The sequence below is a fragment of the Myotis brandtii genome, unplaced genomic scaffold (genome assembly GCF_000412655.1).
Source record: "Myotis brandtii unplaced genomic scaffold, ASM41265v1 scaffold196, whole genome shotgun sequence".
In the NCBI taxonomy this organism is placed as follows: domain Eukaryota; kingdom Metazoa; phylum Chordata; class Mammalia; order Chiroptera; family Vespertilionidae; genus Myotis; species Myotis brandtii.
Genome location: NW_005357311.1, coordinates 7,027,741 through 7,039,922, shown reverse-complemented (window position 1 = coordinate 7,039,922; position 12,182 = coordinate 7,027,741).

Sequence of the window (12,182 nt, the reverse complement as noted above, 5' to 3'; positions counted from 1 at the left end):
GTGGTGGGAGCCTCTCCTGCCTCCTCAGCAGCGCTAAGGATGTCCGACTGAAGTTTAGGCCTGCTCCCCGCTGGCAAGTGGACATCCCCCAAGGGCTGCCGGGATGCCAGAGGAATGTCTGATTGCCATCTTAGGCCCAATCCCCCGGGGAGCAACAAGGGCAGCATAGCTGGAGCCAGTGGCCAAACTGAGGTCAGAGAGGGAGGAGGGCCCTGATCGTGAAGGGCCTGCTATAAACATGGACTTATTATACACAAGGTGTAAAACCAATAGAGGTTTCAAGCAGAAGAGGAAGGTAACCTTGCACATTATTTGAAAAAATCACTATAGTTTCTCTGTGGAGACTGACTCTAGGATGTCAGGGTGGAAGCGGAGAGACCAGGTTAGATTTTTGACAAATATCAAGGCAAATGACAAGTTGGTGAGTAGAGAAACTGATGAAAAGTATTTGGATTCTGGATATATACTAAAGACAGAAATGAAGGAGTTACGAACAGAAAGAATGTGTGATTACCTAAACCATAAGCACAAGAGCTTTCTTTTGTGCAACATGATGAAAAATATAGACTTTTATTCAGACAGGTAAGGCTGATAGGAAGTTTGGAGGAAAGATTAGGAGGTCAGTTTGGAACAGGTTGGTTTTGGGGTTTCTATTATATATCCAAGTATTTAATAGAAAGTTAGAAATTTAAGTCTGGATTTCATGAGGGAGATGTAGGCTAGATATACAAATTCAGACATCAACAGCATACAGATGATATTTAAATCCTTGAGAATGAGTGTGATTCTCTGAAGAGTTGTAGGTATTAATGATGTTGATTCTACCAATCCATGAACACGGTATATTGTTCCACTTGTTTGTCTTCCTCTCTTTGTTTTATATCCCGTAGTTTTCTGAGTACAGGTCTTTTACTTCCTTAGTTAAGTTTATTCCAAGGTATCTTAATTTTTTTGGTACAGTGGTAAAGGGGATTGTTTTAGTTGTTTCTATTTATGTGAGTTCATTATTGGTGTATAAAAAAGCCATAGATTTCTGGGTGTTAATTTTGTATCCTGCTACATTGCCGAATTCATTTATTAAATCTAGTAGCTTTTTATGGTTTCTTGAGGGTTTTCTATGTACAAAATCATGTCATCTTTGAATAATGACAGTTTTACCTCTTCTTTTCCAATTTGGATGCCTTTTATTTCTTCTTCTTGTCTGATGGCTACTAGCATTTCCAGTAATATGTCAAACAGGAGTGGTGAAAGTGGGCATCCCTGTCTTGTTCCTGTTCTTAGGTGAAATGGTTTTAGTTTTTGCCCATTGAGTATGATGTTGGCTATAGATTTGTCATATAAGGCTTTTATTATGTTGAGGTATGATTCTTCTATTCCCACTTTGCTGAGAGTTTTTATCAAGAAAGGGTGTTGGATTTTGTCAAATGCTTTTTCTGCATCAATTGATATGACTGTGTGATTTTTCTCTGTTTTTGTAATGTATCACATATATTGATTTGCAGATATTGTACCATCCTTGCATCCCTGGAATAAATCCCACTTTGTCATGTTATATGATATTTCTGATGAAATGCTGGATCTGATTTGCTAAAATTTTGTTGAGGATTTTAGCATCTATGTTCATCAGTGATATTGGCCTCTAATTCTCTTTCTTTGCAGTGTCTTTATCTGGTATTGGGTTTAGGGTAATGCTGGCTTCATAGAAAGAGCTTGGAAGTATTTCTTCCTCTTGAATTTTTTGGAATAGTCTTCTTTGAATGTTTGGTAAAACTCCCCTGTGAAGTTGTCTGGCCCAGGGCTTTTGTTTGCTGGAAGTTTTTTGATTACTGCTTCAATTTCCTCCACAGATTTTTATTCTTCTTCCTGATTGACTTTTGGAAGGTCATATTTTTCTAAGAATATGTCCATTTCTTATAGGTTGACCAGTTTGTTGGAATAGAGTTGTTCATAGTGGGTTTTTTTGTGTGTGTTTTTTTTTTACAATCCTTTGTATTTCTGTGGGGTCTGTTGTTATTTCGCCTCTTTCATTTCTGATTTTGTTTATTTGGGCCCTCTCTCTTTGCTTCTTGATGAGTCTTGCTAGAGGTTCATCAATCTTGTTTATCCTTTCAAAGAACCAATTCTTGGTTTTATTGATCATTTGTTTTTTGTTTTTTTGTTTTGGGTTTTTTTTTGGTCATTATGTCATTTATTTCCACTCTGATTTTTATCATTCCCTTCCTACTGCTCACTCTGGGCTTGTCTTATTGCTCTCTTTCTTTAAGTTGTAGAGTTAAATAATTTATTACCAGTTTTTCTTGGTTTTTGAGGTAGGCCTGTAATGCTATGAATTTCCCTCTCGGGCTGCTTTCACTGTGTCCATAAATTTTGAATTGTGTTTTCATTGTCATTTGTTTCCAAGGTGTTTTTTTGTTTCTTCTTTGATCTCTTTGCTAACCCAATCATTGTTTAATAACATGCTATTTAGCCTGCAAGTTTTTGAATTTTTTTATTGTTTTTATTGTAGTTTATTTCTAATATTATGCCATTGTGATCTGAGATGTTTGATATGATTTCAATCTTCTTAAATTTAAAGAGACTTTGCCTATGTTCCAATATGTGGTCTATCTTTGAAAATGTCCCATGTGCACTTGAGAATAATGTATATTCTGTAGTTTTGCAGTGAAATGTTCTGAAGATGTCAATTAATTCCATCTGATCTAGTGAGTAATTTAGGATTGCTGTATCTTTGATTTTTTGTCTAGAGGATTTATCCAGTGATGTCAATGGGGTATTAAAGTCCCCTACTCTGATTGTATTGCTGTCGACCTCTCCCTTGATATCTTCCAGAAGTTTTTTTTATGTATTTGGGTGCTCCTGCATTGGGTGCATATATGTCAATCCCTTTAGTATTATGAAGTGGCCTTCCTTATCTCTTGTTATGGCCTTCACTTTGTGGTCTATTTTGTCAGATAGACATCAGTATTGCAACCCCATTTTTTTTTCACTTCCATTTGTCTGAAATATATTTTTCCATCCCTTCACTTCCAGTCTGTATGAGTTCCTTGTTTTGAGGTGGGTCTCTTGTAGATAGCATATATATGGGTCATGTTTTCTTATTCATTCAGCCACTCGATGTCTTTTGATTGGAACATTTAATCCATTTATGTTTAAGGTTATTATTGATAGGTACTTGTTTGTAGCCATTTCTATTTTTTGTGCCTGTGTTCCTTCTTCCCTTTCTATTTCCTCTTTTTACAACAGTCCCTTTAGCATTTCTTGCATTGCTGGCTTGGAGTGATAAACTCCCTTAGCATTTTTTTTTGTCTGCGAAGGTCCTGATTTCCCCTTCAATTTTGAATGATAGCCTTGCTGGATAGAGTATTCTTGGATTCAGTCCCTTGCTTTGCATCACTTTGTATACTTCATTCCATTCCCTTCTGGCTTGATGTGTTTCTGTTGATAAATCATTTGATAATCTAATGGGAGAGCCTTTGTAGGTAACTCTCTGCCTCTCTCTCTTGCAGTCTTTAAGATTCTCTCTGTCATTAACATTTGCCATTGTAATTACCACGTGCCTTTGTGTGGGGTTTTTTGTGTTCATCTTGTTTGGGACTCTCTCTGTGACTTTTTTTCTTTCCCACATCAGGGAAGTTTTCTGTCATTATTTCTCCAGATAGGTTTTCTAATCCTTGCTTCTCTTCTTGTCCTTCTGGCACCCCTATTATTAGTATGTTACTTTGTTTCATGTTGTCCCACAGCTTCCTTAGGCTCTCCTCCTGCTTTCTAATTTTTTTCTCCAATTGCTGTTCAGATTGAGTATGTCCTTCTTCCCTATCTTCTAACTCACTAATTCGGTACTCTGCTTCTTCTAGTCTACTATTGAAACCTCCCATGGTGTTTTTTATTGTAGCTATATCATTCTTGATTTCCTCTTACATAAGTTGTTGATTTTCTCATCCATCCAGTTTATGAACTGTATGACCCTTATTCTGAATTATTTTCCTGACATATTGCATGCCTCTGTTTAATTTAGTTCCTTTTCTAGCCATTCCTTTTCTTTCCTTGGTGGGTTGTTTCTTTGAATCCCCATTTTTGCTGTCTCTTTCTGGCCCTGGGCACCCTGCTTGGAGTTTGAGAGGTTGAAGACCCTATCAGGGCAATCGTCTGGAAATCGTTAGCCCAGAGGCTGGGTCTGCCTTGAATCTCACACCTTTTTTGTTTCTGCTCTGAGTTGTATCCTGTTCTCCCACGGATCTGACCCCTCAGTTGTCTATCTCAGATGCTCGGGGTGGTGGGAGCATGTGCACATTCCTCTGATGTGCGACTCCCTGTGAGGACCCAGAGCCCTCTGGCATATAATTTGCTGTGTGACCCTGGCACCCATGGCAGGGTGGCACCCTAGGACCCTCTGGCAGCATACTTGCAGTGCCATCCTGTGATCCCTGGCTTGCTCCAAGTCACCCCAGCAGTGCTTTCCTACGGCCCAGAGTGAGGCGTGTGCTGGGTTGCTCCAGGTAGCCCCTGCAGGACTGTCCCAGGGGCCAGGGAGAAGTGAGTGCAGGTTTCTCTGGGTTGCACAGTCAGAGCTCCTCTGTGGCCTGAGTGGGACATGCACTGGATTACTCCAGGTTACCCCCGGCAGCAAGAGTCTGGGCTTGGGATAGAGTGGGTTCGGGTGGGTCTCACAATCAGAGCTCCCCTGTGGCCTGGACTGGGGCATGCTCTGGGCTGCTCCAGGTCATCCAAACAGCAGGTCCCAGGGCTGGGGTTGGAGCGGGCACTGGGTGTCTCCGGTCAGGCTAGCAGCATGGTCTTGGGGTCCTGGGCAGAGGTGGGGCACAAGGCTTCTCCCCCCTGGCTTGCACTCACTTCAAGGTCTTAGAGCTGGATCCTAGGGCGCTGGGTCCCAGCAGGCTGGTTAGGTGGCCTGGTGCAGGAGCTCACTCTGGCGGCATGCGCTCCCCACAGATGTCTGGGAGAATGCAGGGAGGTACTGTGCCACTCACTACAGGGGGATGGTGATGGTTCCTTGAGGGTTATGGCTGGCAAGAAGCATTCTCTAGGTGTCCTCTGCCCTTCCTTATTGAAAACTGTCTCCTTGGCTGGGTCTAATTTGTTAATTTAGGGTGGATGTTCTCCAATTTAGTTGCTTTTCTGGCCTGGCCCTAGGAGGAGATACACACTGCTGCCTATTCAGCCACCATTTTTCTCTCCCCTAGAATGAAGTTTTTTAATAGGAGAAAGGGAATTAGAGATAGAAAGTATTGACCATTTTTCTAGGCAATTTTCTATAAAGAGAGCCTAAGAAATGAGGCCAGGTGAGAAGTAGAATGTGAAGTCAAGATTTCTGTGTTGGTGGCTTTTCTATTGTGTGTTGTTGTTGTTTTTTAATTTTTGTTTGGGGGGGGTGTTTTTTGTTTCTTTGTTTTGTTTTTCAGGGAGAGCAATCTCTCCCTTTCCCACTCATTCCCTGCATTCTGAGGATAAGCAGGATTACACTGTTGAATTGTAGATGGTACTGATGGAAGTTGACTCAAATAGTTTTTACAAATAAAATCTTTATGAAAATCTTTCTTTTCAAATAATTTCGGTTAGAAACACTCCCTGACTCCCATGTGAAGAAAATACCATTAAGAAAAAAAATTCTAAGATTTTTCTTTGGCAATGGGATCTGTCTTACGTATCACAGAAACCATTAATATCTCCTAGCTACTTATATTCATCAGGCAGTGCTTCTGTTATTGTTATTGTTTAGAATCCTGAGGATGAGAAAATGCTTATTCCAGCCTGGAGAAATCATTGCCATTTTAATCTCTGCCTCCTTGTCATCAGACCTTAAGGGACTTCCTATTTCTGATGGTTCAGAAATGCTGACTTACATGTCACTAAATATGACATGTTGCTTACTGATTTACAAAAAGTCATTCAAACTATATTGCTACTACTGCCACAGAATTTCCTAGTCTCATCAATGAAGAGAATTAAAATTATCAAGAGGAACTTTTTTAAACAAGAATCATTAAATCATAGTAGCATGTGATGGTTAAACATATTCGTTTTTAATGTGTCAAACACAAAATATTAAGACATGAGCTTTATGGAGGCTCTTAAATTTTGCACTTTCTTTGAAAGTTTATGCTAAATTACTTAGCCTTTTTATGTTTCATTCTGACAATACAAACTGAATAAGAAGAAATATGTTCACCAATTCCTTTGGCTAACACAGCATACTAATGTCAAAGTGGCAGACATAAAACCTTTGAGTCAACAGTCCATCTTCACTTTTTACATGAATATATTTATGGTCAAAGACCAAAGAAATTATTCAGTCACAGAGCAAACAATCTCCTAGTTCAACTTATTTTCACTACAATATACCATCAGGATCCTGTGACTATTTCCTCACTCTAACCAACTGAAGAAAAAAAGAAAACATCATATGTATTCTCTCTCTAGAATGCCATACAATCCGTTTGACTTTTTCCCCCCTACTGGACATACTAGGTATTAGCAGCATTCAGGAGAAACAAAACCATAGTACCAAGCTGGAAACAAAGTGCAACTTCTGGTTTCCCATTCCTGGGCTTTCTTGATTGAATCCTCCTTTATCCAACAAGGTGTGCGAAAATTGAACTCTGTGTTACAGAGTAGAGACCTACACATACCACAGAAGAAAAAAAAATTGATTTCTCACTGACTCAGATTACATGTATGCTATGCTTCTCTTTTACCTATAACCTCCATTAAAAGCAATAGGAGCCGAACCGGTTTGGCTCAGTGGATAGAGCGTCGGCCTGTGGACTCAAGGGTCCTGGGTTCGATTCCGGTCAGGGGCATGTACCTTGGTTGCGGGCACGTCCCCACTGGGGGGCGTGCAGGAGGCAGCTGATCGATGTTTCTCTCTCATCGATGTTTCTAACTCTCTATCCCTCTCCCTTCTTCTCTGTAAAAAATCAATAAAATATATTTTTTAAAAAAAAGTAATAGGAGCTCCAAACTGCCAAGAAATTGGTGGATGTGAGTAAATTTAAATGAGTAATACGGAAAGAGCCAATTAATGCCTTGTGGAAAGTTGAATGTCAATGTGCTTCCAGTGATGTACTAAAAAAAAAAAAAAAAAGCTGCTTTCAATGGACAGGTTTTTCCCACCACACCCCCCAATCAGTCTCCAATTTATTGAATGAATTCTAATAACCGGAACTACATTCCTCACATCTCATACCAATGCAGCAGGGAGTGTTTCATCTCTCCTATCCGTGCTATCTCCTCCATTGGTACATTTTTCCTAGATTCTTACCCAAAGCAAAGAGAAATGTAAACTACAGTGACTGGCATTTCAAAGAATTAGAGTCACCGCACTGAGCTGAAAGGTACTTTATGAGCAATGGAAGTCATCAAATATAGAAACACATTAGCAATTTTGTCCCTTGCCAAGAGTACTTAGTTTTCAAAATGGAATCTTAAAGACTCCTTGTACCCTGCATGACCCTTCATTTCCGAGGTTGTACTGGCAGATCATTGAGAGCCATCCAGCTAAGCTGTATAATATTATAATTATACTGTCACATAAGAAGATATCACATGAAATTAATGAAACGCCATTCACCTCAGAAAAGAGCTGTGAAAGCTTAGAGCACTCTCCCAGGGTACACTTCTTCTATATCAAATCTGTCTTAAGAAAAGAAAAAAACAAGAAAGAAAAGCTCAAATCATAACATAAAGTACAATTCAAGAAACGATTTTGCTAAATGCGTTCCTTTGTTTGTTTTCCTTAATTTGAGGATATTAAATTTCCTCTAGTCTCTCATAAAAGAGGATTGTTTAATTAAAATCAATAGGAAAAATTATAAAGAGCAAAATTAAAAACAAAGAAACATGAAAATGCTGTATCTCAGAAATATTCATTACCCTCCACTGGTCTCCAATTACAAAGTAGAAAAACAATTAATTCTTTTGGGATCCTAGAACTCAATGTGCTCTCTCCAAATATAAAATATTTTTTTTTCTTTTTGGGGGTTGCATGTATGAAATTCAAATAACTACATCTAGTTACGGTATGTAGGAAAACAAAATGCACACAACATCAAGCAAGCAGTTAAATTTCAATAACAGCTATACTCATTTCAACCTCTCAAGATGAGTCCTCTTGATATCAGTTTTAAGTAAACAAAGTAGGAAGAATATTCAAAAAAGCATTTGCCTTGCCCTGGCTGGCTAACTCAGTTTGTGGAGAGTCATCCCACACACCAGAAGAGGTTGCAGGTTCGATTCCCAGTTGGGACAAGTACAGGAGGCAACCGTTCTCTCTCTCTCTCTCTCTCTCTCTCTCTCTCTCTCTCTCTCTCTCCAATAAAAACTTATCCTCTGATGAGGTTAAAAAAAAAAGCATCTGCCCTTTTTTTAACCTATCTCCTATCTGACTTCTTGTTTAACACTGACATTTGTCTCCCACATTTTCCTTTGTTTACGAACACTTTGTTATCCAATTATTTATTTAATTCCAACGCTTGCTGTGTACATGTTATATTTGGATATCCGGGACACTATTCTACTTATTTAGTAATGGGACTCCTTTACCAAATTTTTGTTGCCTTCCTTGTATGTGACAGAGGTGGGCTAAGCACTGGAAATACGAAGCTAAACAAAATAATTTTCCTTGCCCTTAAGAGCTTAGAGTACAGTATAAGTTCCCAACAGCCCTAATTGGTTTGGCTCAGTAGATAGAGCTTCAGCCTGCGGAATGAAGTGTGCCAGGTTCAATTCCAGTCAAGGGCACATGCCAGGGTTGTGGGCTCGATCCCCAGTAGAGGGTGTGCAGGAGGCAACTGATCAATGATTCTCATCATTGATGTTTCCATCTTTCTTTCCCTCTCCCTTCCTCTCTGAAATCAATAAAAATATATTTTAAAAAAGAAGTTCCCAACATATATTTCTTTATAAGAATAAGAACCACTTTTAAATATCAAATAAGTGCCACCCCACATATTAGGGTAGTTATACTTTTACAAGAGAAAATACAGGGAAAGCAAAGGTACTATGAAATGATTGTCTCTTAAATTAATTGACATTTAATTAATCATAGCATCTATATTTAAAACTAAGAGAACTGCACTGGCCAGGTAGCTCAGTTGGCTAGAGCATCATCCCAACATGCTAAAGTTGAAGGTTCCATGCAGGGTCAGAGCACATACAAGAATCAACCAAATGAATGCATAAAGAAATGGAACAACAAATCTCTCTCTCTCTCTCTCTCTCTCTCTCCCTCTCTCCCTCCCTCCTGGTATGTGTTGTTTTTGACAGCTGGTATTTATTAAAATTTCCATCATTACATTCACAGACAATAGCTGGAGATCATTTCAGAGTCTAGTTATTGAAGGAGGAATTGGTATCAGTTGAGTCCCAGAGGTTAAAGCATGTGCCTGAAAGAAAGACAGCAACTGATACAGAGCCTGTGGAAAATGAAAATCTAGCCAACAATGAACATCCCTGCATGTAGGATGAACCAACTGTAATCCCAAAAGAAAATGGACTTTGTGATTTCACTGTTGCCTAGAGGAGTTCTTGGAACATTTTAGACACTAAATGAATACTTACTGAAGTCATTAACTATTGTAAAAATTTTAGGATAAGGTGAAGGGAGGAAAAGCCATTTCAAACCCCACACCTGTGGATAAAGAATCACACACAGCTCTTTTATCCAAATCTAGAAAAATACAGAAAGAAATTTGATTTTTCCCACAATGCAGAGCAAAATTCAAACTACCACCAAAAGCTGTCCATTTCTCAGCTTTATTCCAAAGTTTTAACTGTGCCACTCTTACTAAAATATAATATTTTGATACCTGTGTCTTTCTTCACTTTTTTTCTGATTATCCTCCATTTATACCACTGGTTTAGTTCAAAAAAACTATAGAAGCAAGGCTATCTCGGAAAATACAACTCTAACAATTGAACTTCTAATCCCACACTAAAGAAAAAAACAAAAAGAGCCTACACACCAGAGATGGGTAGACCTGAAAGGTAGATATTAACTCTTAAAATATGGATGAACTCATTTTATGAAAAATATACAAAAACTGTGAAGTAGAGGCAAAATGGTATTTATTTTCAATAACAACACACTACAACCCTAATGTTCCCATTTCCACTTCACTTTCCAAGAGCATACAACAAATGGCATTTAAAAACACATTTAAATTCTCTCCAGAGAGTATTAAACATTTAAAGCATTAAAGGGTGTCTGTCAATGAAAACGATCTTGTGTGCAACTTGAAGATTAGTGGTTTCCTTCCAAATGAATTCTAAGAACCAAATTTTCACTTCACCCATATTGCATTCAGCACACCTGTGAATTAATTCATCATGGTATCTCACATTTACCTTTCTGGTTGGTGTGATATTACTTCTTTCTTTCCCAGTCAGTGATCAGAAGGGTACAATAAGAATGTCTCTTATTCATCCCATGCCTCAGTTTGGTACACAGTTCACCAAAAGGTCACCCACTGAAGCTGTAACTAGCAGGAATCGAGAGGAAATAAATGAGTTTAGTTTTCTGCAGTAACAACTTCTCAAAAGAATATTGATGAAAATGAAGTTGTTTCCTATGTCCCTTCAAGTATTCCTCACATTTTTACTCAAGGTCTTCCAAAGAACACAGCAGTCTACTCTCTGAAACACGTCTAGAGCACATGAGAAAGTAACAAAACTTATACACAAAGAATGCTGGCTTACAGAAGGCTAACTGAGTCTGACTTGGTCTGTGAGTGAGGAATCCATAAGGAAGAGAGTATCCTGTCTCCATTGATTCTTTACTGACAGGAAAATATACTAAATAAATCAGTCTCTCTCGGCAGAGTCTGTATCAGTATATTTTAAAAGCTCCTCAGGAGATTCTAATGTCCAATTATCCTTACAAGTTGTCGAAGTGATATTGCTAAAGGGAACCATTTACTGAAGCTTTCAATGAACTAGGCATTTTCTTGAGGAATGTATATTCATTATAATATTTAATCTTTAAAAAAGTCATATATCATCTTTCTTATTTTATGGGCAAGGAAACCTAGAGTCCAAGGGATTAAGTCATTTCCTCAAGATCACACAAATAGTAAAAGACTATTTTAAAATTCAAATTTAGTATTGCTGGATTCCAAGGCCTGGGTTTTCAACTCTATGAAAATGTCTCTCATCATTTTATCTGCTCATGGACAGTTAAATCTTTATTATAAAATGTATTGAATAACTGTATTGACAATTTTATTAAGCTGGGAGCCATGTTTCCCAGAAACTCTTCCCTGTCTGGTGCTGGTTTAGAATTTACATGAGACTTGGAGAAAGAAGGAAGGGATGAAAGCAAAGTAGTACAAAATTACTCTCAGATGCCTTCGTGTGTGCCTGGTGGATTTCAGCTTTCTTTTCTTCCTCTGCACTGCACTCTGCTCTCCTTCACCAACTGGAGGTTCCACTGACCAAGAGATAACCCAGCTGACCCACAGAGGCAACAGCTTCCAGAGATTTCTCTTCCAGCTCCCCATCTATGTCCCACTTTAGCTGCTGGACAAACTTTCTTCTGCAATCAAATGGTAGGTGATCAGCAATTCACAAAACTGTAAACCCTTGGAAATGTCAGTCTTTTTATTTTATTTACTAGAGGCCCGGTACACAAAATTTGTGCACTGGGGTAGGGGGGTGACCCTCAGCCCAGCCTGCACCCACTCCAATCTGGGACACCTCAGGGGATGTCCGACTGCCAGACATCCCTCTCACAATCTGGGACTGCTGGCTCCCAACCGCTTGCCTGCCTGCCTGCCTGATTGCCCCTAACCGCTTCTGCCTGCCAACCTGATCACCCCCTAACCACTCCCTGCCAGCCTGATCAATGCCTAACTGCTCCCCTGCCAGCCCGATCACCCCCAACTGCCCTCCCCTGCAGGCCTGGTGCCCCCCAACTGCCCTCCCCTGCCGGCCTGGTTGGCCCCAACTGCCTTCCCCTGTAGGCCCAATCGCCCCCAACTGCCCTCCCCTACTGACCCGATCACCCCCAAATGCCCTCCCCTGCAGGCCTGGTCCCCCTCAACTGCCCTCTCCTGCTGGCCTGATCCCCCCAATTGCCCTCCCCTGCCAGTCTGTCCGCCCCTAACTTCCCTCCCCTGCCAGCCTGGCTGCCTCTAACTGCCCTCCCCTGCTGGCCTGTTATCCCTCAA